Below are 13,362 nucleotides of genomic sequence, written 5' to 3' on the forward strand. Positions count from 1 at the left end.
AAAGCTTTTGATACCTTAGACTGGAACTTTTTGTTAACTGTGATGGAAGCTTTTGGGTTCTCAGTTCGATTTTTGGATTGGATCCTCAATATTTTGTCATCTGCTCGTATATCCATTCTGTCTGGTGGTCAGATAAACGGCTTTTTCAGATGCTCCAGAGGGGTCAGACAGGGGGACCCTCTATCCCCTTTTCTGTTCGCCATTGCAGAAGACTATTTAAGTCGGCGGCTGCTGCAATTACAGATGTCAGGCAAAATTACCCCGATGAGCTACTCAAGGGATAAGCATTTTCCGACGCATTTACTTTATGCAGATGATGTCCTTCTGTTTTGCAAGGCTTCTCTAAGCAATTTAAGGGTACTGAATGAAGTTTTTGCTCTTTACAGTTTGATGCCGGGTCAGCACGTAAACTGGAACAAGTCAGAAATGTTTCTCAGTGATCCCATCAATGCGCGCATGAGAGCAGTATTGGCGGACAAAATTGGTATCAACTTGGGCTCCCTTCCATTTCGGTACTTAGGTGTTCCGTTGTTTTCTGGGCTTCCTCATAAGTGCCACCTTCAGGGGTTAATGGATAAAATCTTAGCGCGCTTTTCGCGCTAGAAGGGCAACTTTTTATCAATGGCAGGGCGAGTTGCATTGGTTAACTCGGTGATCTACAGTAGCTTTATTCACTCATTTATAGTGTATAAGTGGCCTAGAAGCTTGCTTTCTCACATGAATAAATGTATTCGGAACTTCGTTTGGACAGGCTCAATTGACAGTAGGAAGTTGGTTGCTGCTTCGTGGAAGGATTGCTGCAAACCGGTGCAGGAAGGTGGCCTTGGATTGAAGGACCTTCGCATTTTGAATCAAGCATTACTTGGGAAGATGGCGTGGGGGATTCTAAGCGACGATTCATTCTGTTTCTCGCTGCTGCGGTCTCGTTTCGTCAATTCAGCAGGGCTGCCCAAGAATTTTGTTGTAAATTCCTCAATTTGGAGCTCGACGAAGCTCGTTTTTGGAACTCTGAACCTTCATTGTTTCTGGTGGCTGGGGCGTAACTCAATGCTAAGCTTCTGGAATGGAGCTTGGATTAATCCGCCTATAGCGGATCAGATGGGGTTGTCGGCTCGTCGGAGAAGGGAAGCGACAGACGTGGTTAGCGATTACCTCATGAATGGGAAGCGACAGACGTCGTCAGAGCAGGGGTGCCAGCCTAGTTGGGATGTCTGTAATTTGCACTCCCTGATTGCCAGCCTTTCAATAAAAAATAATTTTAATTCTATCCACCAAACCACTTTACAAAAATTGACATTACTTTATGAAAATCTATAAAACCTTTACAAATTTCCGTAACATTTCTACAATTTTACGTAAATTAATTATTTTTTGTTAAATTATTAATAAAAAAATAATTTTAATTCTATCCACCAAACCACTTTACGAAAATTGACACTTCTTTACGGAAAATCTATAAAACCTTTACAAATTTCCATAATATTTCTACAATTTTACGTAAATTAATTATTTTTTGTTAAATTATTAATAAAAAAATAATTTTAATTCTATCCACCAAACCACTTTACGTAAATTGACACTACTTTACCGAAAATCTATAAAACCTTTATAAATTTCTGTAATATTTGTATAATTTTACATAAAATAATTATGTTTGATAAATTATTAATAAAAAATAATTTTAATTCTATCCACCAAACCATTTACGTAAATTGACACTACTTTACAGAAAATCTATAAAACCTTTACAAATTTCTGTAACATTTCTATAATTTTACGTAAATTAATTATTTTTTGTTAAATTATTAATCAAAAATAATTTTATTTCTATCCATCAAACCACTTTAAAAAAATTGACACTACTTTACGGAAAATCTATAAAACCTTTACAAATTTCTGTAACATTAGTATAATTTTACGTAAAGCAATTATTTTTCCGTAAAATATTAATAAAAATAATTTTAATTCTATCCACTAAACTATTTTAAGTAATTGCAACACTTGACGTAAAATCCATAAAATCTTTACAAATTTCCATAACATTTGAACAATTTTACGTAAATTAATTTTTCGGGAGTTTTTTTTTGCGCTTTAGTTAATGTATCAGTAGATTAGTTAGATGTAGCAACCGATATTTTGAAATCTTTTATTTCTGATGTAATATTATGTTGAATGTTTTTTAGGGTTTAGGAGTTATTTGTTTTAAATAAGCAACTTGATGAGTTATTTATTCCACTTGAGCAATTTGATGAGTTATTTGTTTAAAATAGGATTAAGGTGCAAAAATACCCCTAACGTTTTGGGTCAGGATCAATTTTACCCCTAACATCTAAAATGGTGCAATTTTACCCTTAACGTTGGAAGCCAGGAGCAATTTTACTCTTAACGTTGATAAATTGTATCAATTTGAGAAATAATTGATCAAACTGTCTTCTCGGTCATCAATTTTGTCATTTACATTTCACATGTGCATCATTTTATCAGTAACAGATCGCAAGCATATGTTGGGATGTGAAAAAAATAAAAAAATATAATGTCTTTTTGTATGAACTAGACAAAAAAAATGAAAAAAAAATCACCGAATCTATAAATATTAATATCCAATTCTATTATTAAATTATAAAACATATGAAATCTCTTTTTTAAAAACGAATTGTTATACAATTGGTGCAGAATAAGAAACAAAAATATATGTATTTTATAATAGTGTCTGAAATTAATCCAATTTATTAACGTTAGAGGTAAAATTGCTCCTGGCTTCTAACGTTAGGGGTAAAATTGCACCATTTTAGACGTTAGAGGTAAAATTGCTCATAATCTAAAAATTTAGGGTTATTTTTGGTGGATATATTTAAAATTATTTTTTTATTAATAATTTAACAAAAAATAATTAATTTACGGAAAATTATAAAAATGTTACGGAAATTTGTAAAGGTTTTTTAGATTTTTCGTAAAGTAGTGTTAATTTTCGTAAAGTGATTTGGTGGATATAATTAAAATTATTTTTTTATTAATAATTTAATAAAAAATAATTAATTTACGGAAAATTATAGAAATGTTACAGAAATTTGTAAAGGTTTTTTAGATTTTCCGTAAAGTATTGTTAATTTTCGTAAAGTGGTTTGGTGGATATAATTAAAATTATTTTTTATTAATAATTTAACAAAAAATAATTAATTTACGGAAAATTCTAGAAATGGTACGGAAATTTGTAAAGGTTTTTTAGATTTTCCGTAAAGTAGTGTTAATTTTCGTAAAGTGATTTGGTGGATATAATTAAAATTATTTTTTTATTAATAATTTAACAAAAAATAATTAATTTACGGAAAATTATAGAAATGTTACGGAAATTTGTAAAGGTTTTTAGATTTTCCGTAAAGTATTGTTAATTTTCGTAAAGTGGTTTGGTGGATATAATTAAAATTATTTTTTATTAATAATTTAACAAAAAATAATTAATTTACGGAAAATTATAGAAATGTTACGGAAATTTGTAAAGGTTTTTTACATTTTTCGTAAAGTAGTGTTAATTTTCGTAAAGTGATTTGGTGGATATAATTAAAAATATTTTTTTATTAATAATTTAACAAAAAATAATTAATTTACGGAAAATTATAGAAATGTTACAGAAATTTGTAAAGGTTTTTTAGATTTTCTGTAAAGTATTGTTAATTTTCGTAAAGTGGTTTGGTGGATATAATTAAAATTATTTTTTATTAATAATTTAACAAAAAATAATTAATTTACGGAAAATTATAGAAATGTTACGGAAATTTGTAAAGGTTTTTTAGATTTTTCGTAAAGTAGTGTTAATTTTCGTAAAGTGATTTGGTGGATATAATTAAAATTATTTTTTTATTAATAATTTAACAAAAAATAATTAATTTACGGAAAATTATAGAAATTTACGGAAATTTGTAAAGGTTTTTTAGATTTTCCGTAAAGTATTGTTAATTTTCGTAAAGTGGTTTGGTGGATATATTTAAAATTATTTTTTTATTAATAATTTAACAAAAAATAATTAATTTACGGAAAATTATAGAAATGTTACGGAAATTTATAAAGGTTTTTTAGATTTTTCGTAAAGTAGTGCTAATTTTCGTAAAGTGATTTGGTGGATATAATTAAAATTTTATTAATAATTTAACAAAAAATAATTAATTTACGGAAAATTATAGAAATGTTACGGAAATTTGTAAAGATTTTTTAGATTTTCCGTAAAGTATTGTTAATTTTCGTAAAGTGGTTTGGTGGATATAATTAAAATTATTTTTTATTGATAATTTAACAAAAAATAATTAATTTACGGAAAATTATAGAAATGTTACGGAAATTTGTAAAGGTTTTTTAGATTTTTCGTAAAGTAGTGTCAATTTCCGTAAAGTAGTTTGGTGGATAGAATTATATTCTACCTTGTGTAACTTTAATTTTCCCTATTTAGTGGTAATCTGTAATAGCATGTCAACTTTTAATATAATTTAATTTATTTTAAATTAATTTGACACATGTCGTAATACTATTCGTTATTGAAACAAAGTAAATTTACTTTGTTTTTAAAGGAAGTGAGGATAGCGGGCATCTTATCTTGATACTTGTATTTTTGAACATTTTTAATATACACATTCTAATAGTTATATACTATCCAAATGAAAAAAAAAAATTCTTTTTAATTAACTAATATAAATTTATTAATTTTAATTATATTTCTAATTTTTGTGAAGAATGTTCTAATATGTAAAAGAAAGATGAGAGTAAATAACATAAAAACGATATATTTTAATGTTTAAATAATAATAAAATTAAAACTAAATATGGTAGAAAGAAGATGAGAGGCTAAATATAAAAATATATTTGAATATTTAAAATAAAAATAAAATATAAATATGAAATGTGTCAATTAATATTGATAAAAGTATTGAGTAGAACAAAACCCAATAACCTTATCATATATAATATTAAAAAAAACAATTATGATATATTATTACAAATAGGAGAAGTGCAAGCATAATTTAAAAGTAAGTAAGATTGGTTTATTGTGAAGTTAATTATGATATGATTGTGAATATGTAAAGTGTATTGTTAAATTAGAAAACATTTGATAATTGTTTCATAACTGTATCTGGAATGAAGTTAAAAAGAAGTTGTTATACAGAATTTGTACATAAATTTGTTATGGCTAAAAAGGCGCCGATAGTATTTCTCTTAGACGTGTCCCGGCAACACCTGGTCTCCGGCAACACCCGGTCTCCAGCAACACCCCTGAAGAATACTAGTCCAGTCCCGAGAAGCCCCCCTAAACGAGTTAAAAACGAAGGACATGATAACATAGCATGAAATTGAGTTTGGCTTGTTGGTTTAGGTGGCTGTTAAAAAGCTACACTACAATCTCAATGTACAGGTTCAAATCCCCATATCCGTAAATTTTTAACAAATTATAAAATTTTCCCTTACATCCTTTTCAGAAATTTTCCAACCCTCTTTATAAACCAAAATATGTTTTATTTTTTTTATTATTATTTTGATCTAATGATAAAAAAAATTTCACAATATTATTATCTAATTTTTTTTTATCATTGTTATTAATTAGTTTTAGTTTTTTCCCTTTAAACACAATCTCCACTTGCACAACTTCCTAAATTGAAACAATAAATCATAGTATGGATATTTTACATTTTTTTTACTAATTTGACAGTTTATAAACTAAATTGATTTTTAAGTTCATTTGACAAAGTTGAACCTATAGAAAATTAAATATCTCTATGCTTTTCACGTTAGAAACTTTTAATTCTTTAGATAACAAACTAAAACGAAACAGTTTTATCATGCTGGCGGTAAAAATATGTTTTATTTTGATCTAATGATAAAAAAAATTCTTCAATATTATCATCTAATTTTTTTATTATTATTGTTATTAATTAGATTTATTTTTTTCCCTTTAAACACAATCTCCACTTGCACAACTTCCTAAATCGAAACAATAAATCATAGTATGGACATTTGACGTTTTTTTTTACTAATTTGACAGTTTATAAACTAAATTGATATTTAAGTTCATTTGACAAAGTTGAACCTATAGAAAATTAAATATCTCTACGCTTTTCACGTTAGAAAGTTTTACTTCTTTAGGTAACACACTAAAACGAAACAGTTTTATCATGCTGGCGGTAAAAAGATTTGCCCAGCCCTGACGGACTGGACTTTAGAAAATCACATCCGACCGCAGAGCTAAAATTAGCCCCCCCAGATATGAAATCCTGGCTCCGCCACTGGATATATGTTATTCGAAATCGAATCGGATTTAAATAGCTGTAAAAACGTTGAAAATTGGACACGTTTTTTACAACCCATGATGGGTTGTAAAAACTTGGAAAATACGTATTCATATTAGCTGTAAAAACGTTGAAAATTGGACATGTTTTTTACAACCCATGATGGGTTGTAAAAACTTGGAAAATACGTATTCATATTAGCCGTTAATGTAATAAACATCCTAAAATATTAAATCATTAAGAACTAAAATAAATACTTAAAATTATTAAATATTATTTTTTCAGATATTAATATTATTTAATGTGCATATCTTTATTTTTTAAACCATTAATGTAATAAACATTATATATATATTAAATATTTTATACTATAATATTTTATATAATATAATTTATATTTTAATTATATTTATATAACAATTGATTTATTAAAAATTAAAAAAATTAAAAAATATGAATTCGATTAACTTTTGGACACTTTTTCTGACGGATTATTATTTAATGTGATTTTTTCTCTGAATAATGCAAATAATGCTAATTAGTCCTTATAAAAAGTTTCGTTAAAAATAATGCATATTGTAATGCTTATTTTGGTATGTCATAAACAATCACCGGTTTCAAATTTTATAAAGACCCGGTTACTGAATAATTGGTATCAGAAATTGATAATATTGAAAAATATAGATCGGTTCCTAACACCGATTTTTAGTTAACTTGTATCAGTTGGTGTGTGAATCTCCCCTTCTAGAGGTGAGAGGGAAAAATTAAGGATTCTTCTAATTTGTTACCCTATTTCAATTTATTTATATATATTGTGAGATTTGTTTCTTATACGGTTACTGCTCTTTACTTCTTTACTCTTTCTTCTAATTATTCAAACTTATTTTCTCATAGGATAAAACGGTGTGTAATTTAATTTTCTTAATTTTATATAAAATATTATTATTAATCTAATTTATATATTGTGCTATTTTTTGCAGTTTAATTAATTTTCAGTATTAAATGATCTTCAATTGTCAACTGATCTTCTCAAAGCATTAAAATCTCCTCTCGGCAACACCATTTTGTTGCAGAATGTATGAATTGTCAACTGATCTTCAATTCCCTTTTTATCACATAAAGCATTGATTTCATCTGAAATATATTCCCGACCTTGGTCATTTTCAAAGCTTTGAGTTTTCTATCTAACTAATTCTCGGCTAAGTTCATGAAATTTTTGAAACAGCTTAATGCCTTAGATTTATGAGACATGAGATAGACGTGACCATATCTAGTATAGTTGTTAATAAAAGTGTTGAAATAGTAGGTCTCGTGCCTTGCCTTCACATCCATTCGATCACAAACATCTAAATGGATTAATTGTAAAGGATAGTTGGCTCTAGTAGCCTTTTCGAACGGTTTTCTACATATCTTTCCTTTTAGGCAAGTCTCACATGATGGTAAGTTTACTTAGTTCAAACTCCTCTTGCATAACTTCCTAAATTGAAACAATAAATCATAGTATGGACATTTTACATTTTTTTTACTAATTTGACAGTTTATAAACTAAATTGATTTTTAAGTTCATTTGACAAAGTTGAACCTATAGAAAATTAAATATCTCTACGCTTTTCACGTTAGAAAGTTTTACTTCTTTAGGTAACAGACTAAAACGAAACAGTTTTATCATGCTGGCGGTAAAAATATGTTTTATTTTGATCTAATGATAAAAAAAAATTCTTCAATATAAAACCATCTAATTTTTTTATTATTATTGTTATTAATTAGATTTATTTTTTTCCCTTTAAACACAATCTCCACTTGCACAACTTCCTAAATCGAAACAATAAATCATAGTATGGACATTTGATGTTTTTTTTTACTAATTTTACAGTTTATAAACTAAATTGATATTTAAGTTCATTTGACAAAGTTGAACCTATAGAAAATTAAATATCTCTACGCTTTTCACGTTAGAAAGTTTTACTTCTTTAGGTAACAGACTAAAACGAAACAGTTTTATCATGCTGGCGGTAAAAAAATTTGCCTAGCCCTGATGGGCTGGACTTTAGAAAATCACATCCGACCGCAGAGCTAAAATTAGCCCCCCCGGATATGAAATCCTGGCTCCGCCACTGGATATATGTTATTCGACGGATTTAAATAGCTGTAAAAACGTTGAAAATTGGGCACGTTTTTTACAACCCATGATGGGTTGTAAAAACTTGAAAAATACGTATTCATATTAGCCGTTAATGTAATAAACATCCTAAAATATTAAATCATTAAGAACTAAAATAAATACTTAAAATTATTAAATATTATTTTTAAAGATATTAATATTATTTCATGTGCATATTTTTATTTTTTAAAACCATTAATGTAATAAACATTATATATATATTAAATATTTTATACTATAATATTTTATATAATATAATTTATATTTTAATTTTATTTATATAATAATTGATTTATTAAAAATTAAAAAAATTAAAAAATATGAATTCGATTAACTTTTGGACACTTTTTCTGACGGATTATTATTTAATGTGATTTTTTCTCTGAATAATGCCAATGATGCTAATTAGTCCTTATAAAAAGTTTGGTTAAAAATAATGCATATTTTAATGCTTATTTTGGTATGTCATAAACAATCACCGGTTTTAAATTTTATAAAGACCCGGTTACTGAATAATTGGTATCAGAAATTGATAATATCGAAAAATATAGATCGGTTCCTAACACCGATTTTTAGTTAACTAGTATCAGTTGGTGTGTGAATCTCCCCTTCTAGAGGTGAGAGGGAAAAATTAAGAATTCTTCTTATTTGTTACCCTATTTCAATTTATTTATATATATTGTGAGATTTGTTTCTTATACGGTTACTGCTCTTTACTTCTTTACTCTTTCTTCTAGCTATTCAAACTTATTTTCTCATAGGATATAACGGTGTGTAATTTAATTTTCTTAATTTTATATAAAATATTGTTATTAATCTAATTTATATATTGTGCTATTTTTTGCAGTGTAATTAATTTTCAGTATTAAATGATCTTCAATTGTCAACTGATCTTCTCAAAGCATTAAAATCTCCTCTCGGCAACACCATTTTGTTGCAGAATGTATCGAATTGTCAACTGATCTTCAATTCCCTTTTTATCACATAAAGCATTGATTTCATCTGAAATATATTCCCGACCTTGGTCATTTCTCAAAGCTTTGACTTTTCTATCTAACTAATTCTCGGCTAAGTTCATGAAATTTTTGAAACAGCTTAATGCCTTAGATTTATGAGACATGAGATAGACGTGACCATATCTAGTATAGTTGTTAATAAAAGTGATGAAATAGTAGGCCTCGTGCCTTGCCTTCACATCCATTCGATCACAAACATCTGAATGGATTAATTGTAAAGGATAGTTGGCTCTAGTAGCCTTTTCAAACGGTTTTCTACATATCTTTCCTTTTAGGCAAGTCTCACATGATGGTAAGTTTACTTAGTTCAAACTCCTCTTGCATAACTTCCTAAATTGAAACAATAAATCATAGTATGGACATTTTACGTTTTTTTTACTAATTTGACAGTTTATAAACTAAATTGATATTTAAGTTCATTTGACAAAGTTGAACCTATAGAAAATTAAATATCTCTATGCTTTTCACGTTAGAAACTTTTAATTCTTTAGGTAACACACTAAAACGAAACAGTTTTATCATGCTGGCGGTAAAAATATATTTTATTTTGATCTAATGATAAAAAAATTCCTCAATATTATCATCTAATTTTTTTATTATTATTGTTATTAATTAGATTTATTTTTTCCCTTTAAACACAATCTCCACTTGCACAACTTCCTAAATTGAAATAATAAATCATAGTATGGACATTTGACGTTTTTTTTACTAATTTTACAGTTTATAAACTAAATTGATATTTAAGTTCATTTGACAAAGTTGAACCTATAGAAAATTAAATATCTCTACGCTTTTCACGTTAGAAAGTTTTACTTCTTTAGGTAACACACTAAAACGAAACAGTTTTATCATGCTGGCGGTAAAAAAATTTGCCTAGCCCTGACGGGTTGGACTTTAGAAAATTACATCCGACCGCAGAGCTAAAATTAGCCCCCCCGGATATGAAATCCTAGCTCCGCCACTGGATATATGTTATTCGACGGATTTAAATAGCTATAAAAACGTTGAAAATTGGGCACGTTTTTTACAACCCATGATGGGTTGTAAAAACTTGGAAAATACGTATTCATATTAGCTGTAAAAACGTTGAAAATTGGACACGTTTTTTACAACCCATGATGGGTTGTAAAAACTTGGAAAATACGTATTCATATTAGCCGTTAATGTAATAAACATCCTAAAATATTAAATCATTAAGAACTAAAATAAATACTTAAAATTATTAAATATTATTTTTTAAGATATTAATATTATTTCATGTGCATATTTTTATTTTTTAAAACCATTAATGTAATAAACATTATATATATATATTAAATATTTTATACTATAATATTTTATATAATATAATTTATATTTTAATTATATTTATATAATAATTGATTTATTAAAAATTAAAAAATTAAAAAATATGAATTCGATTAACTTTTAGACACTTTTTCTGACGGATTATTATTTAATGTGATTTTTTCTCTGAATAATGCCAATAATGCTAATTAGTCCTTATAAAAAGTTTGGTTAAAAATAATGCATATTGTAATGCTTATTTTGGTATGTCATAAACAATCACCGGTTTCAAATTTTACAAAGAGCCGGTTACTGAATAATTGGTATCAGAAATTGATAATATCGATAAATATAGATTGATTCCTAACACCGATTTTTAGTTAACTGGTATCAGTTGGTGTGTGAATCTCCCCTTCTAGAGGTGAGAGGGAAAAATTAAGGATTCTTCTTATTTGTTACCCTATTTCAATTTATTTATATATATTGTGAGATTTGTTTCTTATACGGTTACTGCTCTTTACTTCTTTACTCTTTCTTCTAGCTATTCAAACTTATTTTCTCATAGGATATAACGGTGTGTAATTTAATTTTCTTAATTTTATATAAAATATTGTTATTAATCTAATTTATATATTGTGCTATTTTTTGCAGTGTAATTAATTTTCAGTATTAAATGATCTTCAATTGTCAACTGATCTTCTCAAAGCATTAAAATCTCCTCTCGGCAACACCATTTTGTTGCAGAATGTATCGAATTGTCAACTGATCTTCAATTCCCTTTTTATCACATAAAGCATTGATTTCATCTGAAATATATTCCCGACCTTGGTCATTTCTCAAAGCTTTGACTTTTCTATCTAACTAATTCTCGGCTAAGTTCATGAAATTTTTGAAACAGCTTAATGCCTTAGATTTATGAGACATGAGATAGACGTGACCATATCTAGTATAGTTGTTAATAAAAGTGATGAAATAGTAGGCCTCGTGCCTTGCCTTCACATCCATTCGATCACAAACATCTGAATGGATTAATTGTAAAGGATAGTTGGCTCTAATAGCCTTTTCAAACGGTTTTCTACATATCTTTCCTTTTAGGCAAGTCTCACATGATGGTAAGTTTACTTAGTTCAAACTCCTCTTGCATAACTTCCTAAATTGAAACAATAAATCATAGTATGGACATTTTACGTTTTTTTACTAATTTGACAGTTTATAAACTAAATTGATATTTAAGTTCATTTGACAAAGTTGAACCTATAGAAAATTAAATATCTCTATGCTTTTCACGTTAGAAACTTTTAATTCTTTAGGTAACACACTAAAACGAAACAGTTTTATCATGCTGGCGGTAAAAATATATTTTATTTTGATCTAATGATAAAAAAATTCCTCAATATTATCATCTAATTTTTTTATTATTATTGTTATTAATTAGATTTATTTTTTCCCTTTAAACACAATCTCCACTTGCACAACTTCCTAAATTGAAATAATAAATCATAGTATGGACATTTGATGTTTTTTTTACTAATTTTACAGTTTATAAACTAAATTGATATTTAAGTTCATTTGACAAAGTTGAACCTATAGAAAATTAAATATCTCTACGCTTTTCACGTTAGAAAGTTTTACTTCTTTAGGTAACACACTAAAACGAAACAATTTTATCATGCTGGCGGTAAAAAAATTTGCCTAGCCCTGACGGGCTGGACTTTAAAAAATCACATCCGACCGTAGAGCTAAAATTAGCCCCCCCGGATATGAAATAATGGCTCCGCCACTGGATATATGTTATTCGACGGATTTAAATAGCTGTAAAAACGTGGAAAATTGGGCACGTTTTTTACAACCCATGATGGGTTGTAAAAACTTAGAAAATACGTATTCATATTAGCTGTAAAAACGTTGAAAATTGGACACGTTTTTTACAACCCATGATGGGTTGTAAAAACTTGGAAAATACGCATTCATATTAGCCGTTAATGTAATAAACATCCTAAAATATTAAATCATTAAGAACTAAAATAAATACTTAAAATTATTAAATATTATTTTTAAGATATTAATATTATTTCATGTGCATATTTTTATTTTTTAAAACCATTAATGTAATAAACATTATATATATAGTAAATATTTTATATAATATAATTTATATTTTAATTATATTTATATAATAATTGATTTATTAAAAATTAAAAAAATTAAAAAATATGAATTCGATTAACTTTTGGACACTTTTTCTGACGGATTATTATTTAATGTGATTTTTTCTCTGAATAATGCCAATAATGCTAATTAGTCCTTATAAAAAGTTTGGTTAAAAATAATGCATATTGTAATGCTTATTTTGGTATGTCATAAACAATCACCGGTTTCAAATTTTATAAAGACCCGGTTACTGAATAATTGGTATCAGAAATTGATAATATCGAAAAATATAGATCGGTTCCTAACACCGATTTTTAGTTAACTGGTATCAGTTGGTGTGTGAATCTCCCCTTCCAGAGGTGAGAGGGAAAAATTAAGGATTCTTCTTATTTGTTACCCTATTTGAATTTATTTATATATATTGTGAGATTTGTTTCTTATACGGTTACTGCTCTTTACTTCTTTACTCTTTCTTCTA

Source organism: Euphorbia lathyris, chromosome 10, assembly GCF_963576675.1.
Source record: "Euphorbia lathyris chromosome 10, ddEupLath1.1, whole genome shotgun sequence".
Classification (NCBI taxonomy): Eukaryota; Viridiplantae; Streptophyta; class Magnoliopsida; order Malpighiales; family Euphorbiaceae; genus Euphorbia; species Euphorbia lathyris.